Source organism: Coregonus lavaretus (assembly GCF_964263955.1).
Source record: "Coregonus lavaretus genome assembly, chromosome: 38".
NCBI lineage: Eukaryota > Metazoa > Chordata > Actinopteri > Salmoniformes > Salmonidae > Coregonus > Coregonus lavaretus.
Window position 1 is genome coordinate 6,595,562 of NC_140025.1, and position 12,086 is coordinate 6,607,647.

Below are 12,086 nucleotides of genomic sequence, written 5' to 3' on the forward strand. Positions count from 1 at the left end.
TTTTGTTTACCCCATATGTAACTCTGTGTTGTTGTTTTTATCGCACTGCTTTGCTTTATCTTGGTCGCAGTTGTAAATGAGAACTTGTTCTCAACTGGTTTACCTGGTTAAATAAAGGAGAAATAAAAAATTTAAAAATACTTTCAAAATCTTAGCTAGCAGTCATCATCATGAATCAAGTCAACAATCTACTGGTAAATCATTTTTAATCCTTGTCATATGAAGATAAATAATGAAGAGAATGTATAGATAAAACGTATCCGTGTTCATCGGCCAATGGACATAAACATTACACAACAAATTGGAAATCACAAATTCAACAGTGAGTGGTTTGGAAGGAATCGGTGGCTAACTGTAAGCATTGCAAAGCAATCACTAGCCTGCTATTCAGTGGAGTGGCTGCGTGGTCCCACATCTGGGATTAAGGGTCTCTTTTCCAAGTTTAAAATGATAAACATTCAACATTGGCCATGCTGTCAATGAAGCATGATTTGTGCCCCGCCCAAAACAACTATTAACTTGAAACTGTGGAGTCTTGAACTCACTAAAGTCAAGTTAACTGGGAACTCGGGAAAAACGAGCTCCGACTGGGAAAATACATTTTGAACAGTCATCCAACTCGGAATTGTAAATCTGGAACTCGGGCCTCTTTCTAGAGCTACTACCTGAAGATCACTGACCTCATCATGATTCGACCTTGTTTTTTCCGAGTTCCCAGTTGTCTTGAAAGCATCATAAATCCAGAGAACGCCAGACTTTGATGACTAAATTTGCCCACGAAGGACCGCCACGCCACCTTCCTGTTCAAGTGAGCACAGCACAACAAGGTGAGTCCAAAAATTTATTGTATGCTGCTGCATAAATTATGTAATATGCCAGGGAGATATATATACTGTAGCTAAGAAAGTATTACTAAGTGTATGTTGTGTAGTAAGCTGTTAGTAGCCCATGTGCCTCACCCTAATAATTTGGAATATTTTTTTTTTATGTCGCCTACTCTTCTGACTTGGTGGTGCACATGTAGCCTATAACCTATTTTAGATAAATATAATCATCAAATATTGTAAGAGCTTTCATTGTCTGCTTATATGCCCCCTTTATTTATCCTACGGTTCTGGCTTGGTGTACAGGGATAACACTGTAAGAACGGCCCATGTTCTGAATTCTGTCACTGTACATTTCAAAAGTGCTAAACAAATAGTTATATTGATTACGTCCGTCTTAGCTCGCTCATTAATGTCTTAATCGAAATTATGGATTGCCTCTTATCCGCTTGTCGTCCCCTTATGCCATAGTTTGTACATCTCAGTTGTCATTAGAAACCACATTTGTTTAAGCAAGTCAGCCATATCAGCAAAAAAAATGTAAAGGCAGTACATGAGGCTGAATGAATTGTTTCGCTGCCAGACAAGGCTCCGCTGATAGCCAGGCGTAGTAGTGGTAAAATGTTGGGACTGCTGTTGGGACTCTGCAGTAGGGACAGCTTTATGTAGGCCCTAACAGTTTGTGGGCACCGTTTGTCACCGTTATAGTGCAGTTCATGTATTGTTTAGTGTTGTGTTGTGTAGTGGCTTTGCTGGCATTCATCCCACATTTTTGTTTTTGTTTGCCCCAACAAGATTTACATGCTAAAATAGCCACTGCTCTGATAACACCTTGGCTATTTGAACCGGGCGATTGTGCCATCTAGCGAGATGTCATGGGTTTCACTTGAATTTGTAAGGTGCCTTTCCATATTGTGCGGTGCGCGTAAAAGCGAAGAGAATGTGAAAACAAGCCATGGTGAAAATGGTATTGAGAAATAATGTAGTTGGCAGCTATACTACAACCTCTCATCTTGTAAAAGAGTGTGTAGTAGGCTATGGCCTAATCGATGTAATGCATAGTCTATAATAGGAAAATAACCAACATCGAATAACAGAGCACGATATTGAAATAATTGTTGCCTTATTATTTAAAAAATGAATGAGATTTGAAATCGTCTCAGTTTATCAACATCTGAGGATTATGGAATCATGGCCAGTGTAGTCTATCTATAATGATTTATAATTGTGTTGCTTCAGTGAATGTTGAGGTCTCTAAGGACAAATGTATAGGTCAGTGGATGCCTGCCAGTCTGACTCTTCAAGTTGGCACGCATCAATGCAGATGCCAAGGAGGACTATAGGTCGGGTGCTGTAGAGTGCAGAGAACGTGTCCATCATTTCATTCATAAGAGCCGGAGCAACAGAGCCCGTTTATTCCCCCTCTCTTGCCTCGCTGCTGACATGCAGTCTTTCTTGTCTCCATTTAACAAGGTGATCTTAGTGGCTTTGTTTATTTTTGCCATCTTACTCATTCTTTATGTAATACTATGGTATATATGCCGAGACGTGGATTGCGACCACGGAATCTGACGCTTATCGTGAGAAAAGCAGACGATACCCCGACTTATAGCTTATACGGAGACGCGCCAGGGTGACCCTTTGGTAAGTCCAGCGGCGCGTCTTGAGTGCTCTGACCATAAGCTCAAGGTGCGTCATTTAACCAACCGTAACATGGAAATCGTTTGTATATATTGCTCATGTGGAGTAAAATATGTGCAGTTCCTTTTATGTGTATCGTGTAGGCTGAATAGCCTATTGAATTTTATCTCCAACGTGTTGCGCCACATTCGTGTTAGCATGAGTTAGGCTATTGCAAAGCAGGGGAAATGTTTCCCTTAATTTCTATTGGCATTCATTCTAGGAAATTGTCATAATAATATTTTATAATTCAGTAAAACGTATATTAGTGGGCAAGCTGCTATCGTGTGACAAAGAAGGCGGGAAGGAGGATCAGGCTACACGGTTTTGAAGCATCCTTGTCACCCTTATCCCCCTCGCAAATGTCCCGTTATTGGTCATCCAACAAAAAACACCGTTGACAATTCATAGAGACATAAGGAGGCATCGATAACATTTGAAATTCTATTTAATCCTTCTGGTTCTGATTCTGATTTTGGTTCATCCACAATTGGAAAGTGTGATGGGAATAGATGGGACTGATTTTATTCTATGAATATTTCAATTCTGCGGAATGTCCTGTAAATTCTTACCTTTAAAACAGCTCTGCTTTGATATTTTAGTTCATTTGACCTTATACGGTGTCTTGTGTATCCAACATTAGATGTAATAACGCTGCAATAACAAAATCCCAACCGTCTCTATAAATATTTGCATTGAATTCAAAGAGAAAGCATTTTGATGCAGACACTCAGCATATAGCCTATTAATATTGTTGGATAATAATTTAGGCCTACTGCCCCCAGTAGTCTATTCTACAATAAATAAAAAGTATCATTTAATAATTCCACGCAGTCTGAACTTCCCACCCACACTGAAAAAAAGAAGGTTCTTAAAAGGTTCTTCCTCAGCTCTTAAGGTTCCTTGGATAACTCTTGCCTGGATAAAGAACCGTTGACTTAAGTGTGGGGTTCTTGATGTGGATCTACTGTTCTTCAGAAGTCTAAAAGCTTCTTGAAATAAATGGAAGCCTGCATACATTTAAATTAGAGTTAAATGAAAACTCAGCTGTGTAAAAGAACCCCAATGTTGGTGTTAATAACCAGAGTTGAACCAAAACCATACAATACAGGACCAGAAGTATGTGGACACCTTCTCGTCGAACATCTCATTCCAAAATCATGGGCATTAATATGGAGTTGGTCCCCCCTTTGCTGCTACAACAGCCTCCACTCTTCTGGGAAGGCTTTCCACTAGATGTTGGAAGATTGCTGCGGACACTTGCTTCCATTCAGCCACAAGAGCATTAGTGAGGTCGGGCACTGATCCGGGACGCTGAGTGTCTAGCACTGAAACGTATTTAAGGGGAGTAAACAAAAGGAAACAAACTGAAATATACTCTAGATTTCGCTCCTCACGCCTCCACCCTCTGAGTTATTTCCTGAAGCTCCTGTTTTTATCGGTGCATGCAGTTTGCTAGAGTTTAAACCTGGGTAGGTGGATAGCACAGTTAATGTAAGCTATGGAATTCTGAGAAAACATCTGGGTGTCAAATAAAAGAGATTGTCAAAGCAAATAGCCTCAGGCAGTAGTGAAATTCTTTAGGAGGGTTATTGTGATGTCAATGCTATTGAATAACTGGTAGAGAATACAGCCAGCTGGCCCCACTTCACTGATTAAAGGTGTGGCTGATTAGTCCATTTAAGTGCAGCCTTAAGTTACGTAAGGCTGCTGCTGTTCTCCAAATGGGAAGATGAAGGACTGGAACGGACTGGACTAGAGAGATAGTGAGCGGGAAGGTGGGCTTGTTACTGTAAGTAGCCTATACGTTTTGGAATAAGTTATTATTCTATTCAGTTTGAGGTTGTATTTAGTCTTTCAGAATAGAGTTAACAGTTCTGTACTGACCTTATATCTCCTTAGCCTCTGTAGGCCTACACAGCCTTTCCCAGACCCTCACAGTGAGGGCTACCATTCTCTCCTAGGACAATAGGGGTGTACAAGCCTATAGATGAATATTGATCCAACAACATCTATGGATAGGATCCCTGAGGCCAATATTACTTCTTCTTTCCCTAGTTTCCCTACTCTCTGGAGTCTATGCAAGACTATCATGACCCCTATAGGACTGTTGGAGTTGATTGTGACTTTAACTTTGACCAGGAAAAGTGCTTTATTTAAAAAGCCACAGTACCCTCTAGTGGCAACATAAAGGCAATTTAAAATCTTCCAGATATTTCCAGAATAACATCAAAATAAGGAATGCATTTAAACTTGAATTCCAAGACCACATTTTTTTATGAAATTGGAATCAAGTTTATATATTTATTTTTGTTTTACAGCAAAAGGACACAGAAAACCCTATTAGAGTGGTGGCCTACACTACAGACATAACACACATAAACATGAACATGAGTATACACTACTATTGCTACAGTATCTTGCCACACAAAACAAGCTACTAATCTAAAAATCGGTCCAGTTTTTTCTGGATGTTGTCGAAAGCGTCTTTGCCCAGGTAGTCAGCCTGGCCATCCTCCCATAGCCTACGCTGCTCCAGATCATCCTCCTCTGTCTCTGCAGCAGTCTACAAGGAAATAACCAAGATAATATTTCAGGAAATAGCCGAGATGTAACAAAAAAATACATTTGAAATAACCAAGATGATAAAAGAGATTCAAAATAACCAAGATTATATAATAGATAAGTAACCAAGATGATTAATGATATTAGAAATAACCAAGATGATAACAAAAATAGATTAGGTATCTATTCCATTCACCATCCGTCAGAAGAGTAATGAAAAATGAAAGATGGAGACATGAGGGACATACAAATAAATGACTAAGGAATAGTTAGTGGGAGGCCTTGAAGCAATACGATGTGTGATATTTTGTTGTGAGGTCAAATGTGTTAATACTGTTGTGCACCAGCAGAGGATGTTACTACAGTAGGAATGTGTATTTTGCCAACAACAATGTTGATCATTTAAACATGGGACGATAGATCGATAATTTCTTAAATCAGTTCCTAATAGTAGGCTTTAAATATACACTGAGTGTACAAAACATTCGGAACAACTACCTAACATTGAGTTGCAAGAACAGCCTCAATTCGTCGGGGCATTCCACAGGGATGCTGGTCCATGTTTACTCCAATGCTTCCCAAAGTTGGATGGATGTCCTCTGGGTGGTGGACCATTCTTGATACACACGGGAAACTGTTGAGCGTGAAAAACCCAGCAGCGTTGCAGTTCTTGACACACTCATACCGGTTCGCCAGGCACTTATTACCATACCCTGTTCAAAGGCACTGAAATCTTTTGTCTTGCCCATTCACCCTCTGAATGGCACACATACACAATCCATGTCTCAACTGTCTTTAACCTGTCTCCTCTCCTTCATCACTGATTTAAGTGGATATAACAAGTGACATCAATAAGGGATCATAGCTTTCCTAATGTTTTGTACACTCAGTGTATGTTAGTGTAGACAGGTGACGTACAGGTTCAGTGGCAGGATCCTCCATGGTGTTGGAGGCTGTTTCAGTGACCTCTGACCCCTCCTCACTCGGTCCAGGTGGGTCCTGATTGGCTTTTCTGTCTCCAGCTCCTCCCTCCTCCCCCGTGGATACATCCTGATGTTGGGTACGCTGTAGGACAGGGACCAACCACACATGGAGTGAGTTATAGGTCGTTCCACAACAACAAGCGCTAAAGACACCAAGACAACTAAAATTGTAAGCATTTGACAAGCATCCACTTTAAGATTTGTTATAGTTAAATGATACATATTTACTATTAGAGTGGGTAATTAGTACCCACTGATTTGTATTCACCAGGTTGCAAGTATTGACAGCAATGGCCTCAATCATATAGGTCACTGAGTCAGATTTCAATAGGTTTTGAGAAAGCATTTCAGTCACTTTCTCACACTGTTCCTTCCTATGATGCATTGACATTGGCAGGGTGTGCACAGCCTCTAGAATCACAACCTTAAGTGTGCCACTGCGATAACCTTAAATTCGCAAAATCCCTCAAGCTGATAGTAATTCGGAGCTAGGTTAAAGATCTATCAGACACCTAAGTCATAACTAATTAATAATCATAATGAATAGATAATGCAGAGGCAAAAGCTCTATCACCTTTTGTTAAAGACTAACCATTTCTCCTGGCTGTGTGGGTGAATCGGGCCTCTTCTTCCTCTCCTCTGTGAGCAGAGTGACTTCTCGGAGTAATGATTCTGTGAGGTCCTCTATCAACGACACTGTAGCTTCTCTCCCCTTTGGCTTCTCTTCTTCTCTCCCCTTTGGCTTCTCTTCTTCTCTCCCCTTTGACTTCTCTTCTTCTCTCCCCTTTGGCTTCTCTTCTTCTCTCCCCTGGCTCTGTGAAAAAAAGTGTGATGGTGTGTACTGTTGAGAACCACCTAAGGTACGTTGGTAGAGGTGTGTAGAGAGGAGAAGAGTACGGGGACAAGAGTACTGGACTCTGATCTCTCTCGGTGGTACATTTGCGTAAGAACAACAGACATAGGAGAAAACACACATGTTCTCTATAGGATGTACATTGTAGTCCCACTATGCAGTCTGTCAAATGCAAATATTTACAGTGGCTTGCGAAAGTATTCACCCCCCTTGGCATTTTTCCTATTTTGTTGCCTTACAACCTGGAATTAAAATGGAGTTTTTGGGGGTTTGTATCATTTGATTTACACAACATGCCTACCACTTTGAAGATGCAAAATATTTTTTATTGTGAAACAAACAAGAAATAAGACAAAAAAACAGAACTTGAGCGTGCATAACTATTCACCCCCCCAAAGTCAATACTTTGTAGAGCCACCTTTTGCAGCAATTACAGCTGCAAGTCTCTTGGGGTATGTCTCTATAAGCTTGGCACATCTAGCCACTGGGATTTTTGCCCATTCTTCAAGGCAAAACTGCTCCAGCTCCTTCAAGTTGGATGGGTTCCGCTGGTGCACAGCAATCTTTAAGTCATACCACAGATTCTCAATTGGATTGAGGTCTGGGCTTTGACTAGGCCATTCCAAGACATTTAAATGTTTCCCCTTAAACCACTTGAGTGTTGCTTTAGCAGTATGTTTAGGGTCATTGTCCTGCTGGAAGGTGAACTTCAATCCCAGTCTCAAATCTCTGGAAGACTGAAACAGGTTTCCCTCAAGAATTTCCCTGTATTTAGCACCATCCATCATTCCTTCAATTCTGACCAGTTTCCCAGTCCCTGCCAATTAAAAACATCCCCACAGCATGATGCTGCCACCACCATGCTTCACTGTGGGGATGGTGTTCTTGGGGTGATGAGAGGTGTTGGGTTTGCGACAGACATAGCGTTTTCCTTGATGGCCAAAAAGCTCAATTTTCGTCTCATCTGACCAGAGTACCTTCTTCCATATGTTTAGGGAGTCTCCCACATGCCTTTTGGTGAACACCAAACGTGTTTGCTTATTTTTTTCTTTAAGCAATGGCTTTTTTCTGGCCACTCTTCCATAAAGCCCAGCTCGGTGGAGTGTATGGCTTAAAGTGGTCCTATGGACAGATACTCCAATCTCTGCTGTGGAGCTTTGCAGCTCCTTCAGGGTTCTCTTTGGTGTCTTTGTTGCCTCTCTGATTAATGCCCTCCTTGCTTGGTCCGTGAGTTTTGGTGGGCGGCCCTCTCTTGGCAGGTTTGTTGTGGTGCCATATTATTTCAATTTGTTTATAATGGATTTAATGGTGCTCCGTGGGATGTTCAAAGTTTCGGATATTTTTTTATAACCCAACCCTGATCTGTACTTCTCCACAACTTTGTCCCTGACCTGTTTGGAGAGCTCCTTAGTCTTCATGGTGCCGCTTGTTTGGTGGTGCCCCTTGCTTAGTGGTGTTGCAGACTCTGGGGCCTTTCAGAACAGGTGTATATATACTGAGATCATGTGACAGATCATGTGACACTTAGATTGCACACATGTGGACTTTATTTAACTAATTATGTGACTTCTGAAGGTAATTGGTTGCACCAGATCTTATTTAAGGGCTTCATAGCAAAGGGGTTGAATACATATGCACGCACCACTTTTCTGTTATTAACTTTTTATGTTATTTCTTTCATTTCACTTCACCAATTATGACTATTTTGTGTATGTCCATTACATGAAATCCAAATAAAAATCCATTTAAATTACAGGTTGTAATGCAACAAAATAGGGGGATGAATACTTTTGTAAGGCACTGTACCTAAATGTTCAAATGTTGTATAAGCTCTGCTGTGACGCACTATGTTAGTTCACAGTATACAGTACATGACACTGCAATGCTAAGACATTTACACTTTGTTTTGTATGTGGTTATGTTATAGAGTGCATATACAGTATGAGGAAAATACATGAGTCAATTCTACTGCGTCTTACATGTTGCTTTGGCCCAGCATGTTGGATTGGCACAGCAGGTTCTTGATGGGACATTGTCTTTGTAAGGAGAAGTAAGTAGGAGTACTCCGTCCACCACTGGTAAACAAACTCTTCCAGGGGGCTGTTGGTGTGCTGATTGGTCTGTGAGTTAGAACGTTGATTCCATGGCTTGACTGAACCCAGGAAGTGGACAATCTTAGCATTGTGACCATATCTGTGTGGGACCAGGATAACAGTACAATATGGTCAACATCAGGCAAAAAAAAACAGTAGCAGGGTTGGAGTCAGGCTTGTGGTACAAAATATGCTTTTTCCATCAGAGAAATGTCATATTTACTGAAATTATCCATTTGAAGTAAAATAATACTCACTCTTGATAAGCAGGTAGATAGGTGTAGACTGCGATGGCACTGAGGTTGTACACAAAAGGCAGGTGTTTACTGATATCTCTAACAGCCCAGTCACTGAAAAATGTGTTTAAGAGGCCCTGGTCCCCACCTGAAAACACAGAGGGTATACAGTAGAGTTACTGTCAGCACATATCATGAGGAAGAGCCATTAAAGCAGTAAAGTAATTTATGTACTGTAATATTGTTGAGATAAGTAAAATTGCTATGCAAATTGCATTTCTAATATGGCATTGCTGGTATTCTCAACCGTGTGGTATAGCTCTGATATTCCTGAAATTAACATCAAGGTATGTTTTCCAAATGTTTTTCAAGAAGAAACAGTTAAAGGGCTAGGGTCAGCGTTGCGGGTTAGGGATGAACTGGGATGTGGACTTGAAGCTAGGGTTAGGGTTGAGGCTAGGGTTAGGGTTGAACTGGAATGTGGACTTGAAGCAAGGGTAAGGGTTCTGACTGACCGTCGAAGCTGCCGTGTTGTCGTGCATGCTCCAACAGCCTGCTGTGGGTGTCCAGAGAGGAACACAAACACCCCTGAGTTAAAACAGTCCGGCCAGCCAGGGTCAGGGGCCGCAGACAGCTCCTCACGCTCAAACAGCTCATCCACATTACACAGCACCTACAGGCCAGGGAGGGTCATGAGTCAACAGGAAACAGAGCAGGTTAGTACATCAAAAATATCAAAACTCAAAGTCAAGGTCAAGTTTATGATGCCATTTGTACAGAGTACATATGTTGGACATTTTCTGCAACATGAACACAGATTTGATCAACGTCAAGTTCCAGATCAAGTGTCAAGATGCCATTTGTAGGTACAGCACATACTTTTGATTGTATGGTATTGTTGGTTTATGTTTGGATGTGCTCATTATGTTTCATTTTCAGTTGAACTTCCTACATGGCCCTGTGACCAGTTGGGGCTCTATTTGCTTGGCCTTGACACTCAAACCAAACACGCCTATCTCTGCAGCACATGAAAGCCCTCTGTACTTCTTTTTACAGAGCAAAAATATGACGGTTTGTCCCATGGCGATTGTAACATTCATGTTAGGTACTGATTTACCTTTCAATAACTATGTTTGGGTCCATGTTAGTTACAGATCAATATTGCACAACTCAAATATTAAAATTGATTTGCTGGTAAAGATCAAGCTTTGACATAGTAAGATTGATTCCTTGGTTTTAAAACAAATTGATTATTGAGTGGGTGTTTATATTAGAGACAAGTGGTGTCTAGGGAGATTTCAGTACACTTACGAGTGTGTCTGCATCCAGGAAAACACATTTGCTGTATTGGGTGAGGGTCCAACAGTGGAGCTTGGTGAAAGTGACCCCCAGTTCTGGTCGTCCCAGCCAGGATAGATGTGCTTGGTCTCCACTGTCCAGCACGTCCACTACCAGGACCTGGTCAAACACATGGCCCAGGTCAGCACTGTGGGGAGGGAACACAGGGGATTTACTACAACTACAATCTGATTTTACATGACTTCAATACACAAGAAATACACTAGGTCCACAGCGCACCCAGGACTGCAAAAGACTCCATCCAGTTAATCTAATGCCCCCTTAACTGATGAGAAACCAAATACTGCATTTGTCTGATCGCTTTTCTGGGACCTCTGTCACAGACACAGAGTAGAACTTTAATTCAAATTCTAATAGGTCATGCGTCACTCTCCATGACTCAGTGATATCATATTATATTTCTGTCTGAGATGCAGGGACTTCTCTCACCGCGCCTGGTTAGAGACATTAGTGGAGACCATCACAACAGTCTGGCGTGTGGTCCTGTGTCGTCGTAAACACTGTCCTACCACCAGAGCCCCCATGCAGTAGCTGTCTGTGGTAGCCAGGGTGACAAAGGCCTGATTCGCTGGTGGCACAGGAAGGAAGAGTGGGAGGTGTTATTCATTGAAATAGATGACTAACACCCAACAGGGGATTTGAGCAGTTTTACAGTGCCATCATCATTACGTTCTTTAGGAATTAAAAGTAGTTCATTTCTCAAGTTATTAGTCAAGCACTTCCTGTTTTCCTCTTGCATTAAATTAGAGAGTGATCTCAATCAACTTGACACTGACAGGTTATATTAAAATGTTTATGATATAATGATGAGTACTTACCTGGCATGGTGTGACAGCGACTCCTCTAAATGAATAACAACTTGAGGCAGAGGTAAAAGTGATAGATGGTAATAAAAGTGTCAAGTTGATAGATCAGGTCCCGCACCACTGGCAGAGAGGACTTGGCGGAAAATGCACTAGTTTCCCCTAAAATGAAACTTCAATATGTTGATGAGACTGTAGTCCCACAGTCCAGCGAGTCCAGCAGTAGTAACTGTCCACAAACAATAGATCCAGAATGATCAATACAAAGTAATCTATTTTTTTTACAGCCATTTCGATTGGCTTTATAAAACGTATAGTAGTATTAGTTGTAAATGTAATATGAGAGGTTATATCTAAAGCCAGCGGGTGTAACCTCAAGCTGGTAGCTACACAACACTCATACGTCTGCCATTTTTAGAGCAAGAGCAAATCAGATGCAAGTAAGCAAGAGCAAATCAGAGAGTCTGTTTGAGTTCTCGGTCATGTGTCACTGGTCATTCAACTAAAATGAAAACCTGCAGGGTTTAAGCAGGACCTTCAACAACTGTACTCTACAGTTTACAGTAGTCCAACCCCTGGAACTAAGTGCATAGTACTATGTGCAGGTGCATTCAATTCACTGTAGAACCGTCAGCCAATCTTCATGATATACAAATTAATGGTACTATGCACAACAACACTGATGTTGAA

General features: G+C 41.2%; 1 pseudogene across 1 annotated transcript; it reads right to left on the reverse strand.

Moving 5' to 3' along the window:
* Window positions 1–4,794: 4,794 nt before the first annotated feature.
* LOC311112182 (glycogenin-1-like) lies at window positions 4,795–11,808 on the reverse strand (annotated as a pseudogene). Its single transcript has 9 exons — window positions 11,412–11,808; window positions 11,023–11,161; window positions 10,546–10,720; window positions 9,750–9,907; window positions 9,256–9,382; window positions 8,885–9,098; window positions 6,645–6,866; window positions 5,988–6,134; window positions 4,795–5,070 (listed from the first exon to the last, which is right to left on the reverse strand). The product of its transcript is annotated as a glycogenin-1-like (transcript).
* Between the last annotated feature and the right edge of the window lie 278 nt (window positions 11,809–12,086).